Source organism: Protobothrops mucrosquamatus, unplaced genomic scaffold (assembly GCF_001527695.2).
Source record: "Protobothrops mucrosquamatus isolate PMUCROS unplaced genomic scaffold, P.Mucros_1.0 scaffold108, whole genome shotgun sequence".
In the NCBI taxonomy this organism is placed as follows: domain Eukaryota; kingdom Metazoa; phylum Chordata; class Lepidosauria; order Squamata; family Viperidae; genus Protobothrops; species Protobothrops mucrosquamatus.
Window position 1 is genome coordinate 977,540 of NW_015386480.1, and position 1,094 is coordinate 978,633.

Sequence of the window (1,094 nt, forward strand, 5' to 3'; positions counted from 1 at the left end):
GCCGCCAGTACCAGCCAGGAGGGGCATGGATCCAGTAAACATGTGGTTGCATTCAGCCTCCCCAGGATCCTGTCCACGTCCTCGGGAGCCACAGAGTCAAACTCCTCCCATATAATAGTCTCAAGACCTGCTCCCGTCTCCTCCCCCGGGGCCACCCAGTCGGAGTCCAAACCCTCTCGGATCCGAGCGACTTTGTCATGCAGATATTGAGCAAAATCCTCAGCCCTCCCCACCAGGGGGTCCCTCCCCCTCAACTGAAGGAGAGAGCGGGTCACCCTGAAGAGGGAGGCCGGGCGATTATCTGATGATGCAATGAGGGTGGAGTAGTAATTAGACCTCGCCACCCTCATTGCCACAAGGTAGGATCTAACATGCATCCTTACCTGTGTTCGGTCGGATTCGGTTCGGGTAGCCCTCCAACTGCTCTCTAGGCGTCTTTTCTGGCGCTTCATCTCTCTCAGCTCCTCGGTAAACCAGGGAGCTTGTTGAGATCTGCGTTGGGTCAGAGGCCGCAACGGCACGACTCGGTCCAGTGCTGCGGCTGCGGCCACATCCCAGGCCGCCGCCAGATCTTCAGCCGAGTCGTGGACTAGATCCTCCGGATATGGCCCAAGCTCCGTCAGGAACCTCTCCGGGTCCATCAGGCGCCTGGGACGGAACCATCTACGCGGTTCCGTCTCCCTGCGGTGGGGGGGAGCGGTCCGGAAGTCCATCCTAAGGAGTGCATGATCTGACCATGACAGGGGCTCTATAACTATCTCCCCCATTTCCAGATCATTCTGCCACTGGCCAGAGACAAAAATTAGATCTAGTGTATGTCCTCCCGTGTGAACTAATTGGCATGAACTAATTGGGTCAAGTCCAAGGTCGTCATGGAGGCCAAGAACTCCCGAGCCGCCGCCGACGTTTCGCCCGCAGATGGCAGATTGAGATCCCCCATGACTATAAGTCTGGGGGTCTCCACCGCCACCCCGGCTATTACGTCAGCCAACTCAGGCAGGGCCGTTGATACATAGCAGGGGGCCAGGTATATAATCAACAGGCCCACTTGTACCCCTTGTCCCCACTTCACAAGGAGGGACTCTGCACCGTCT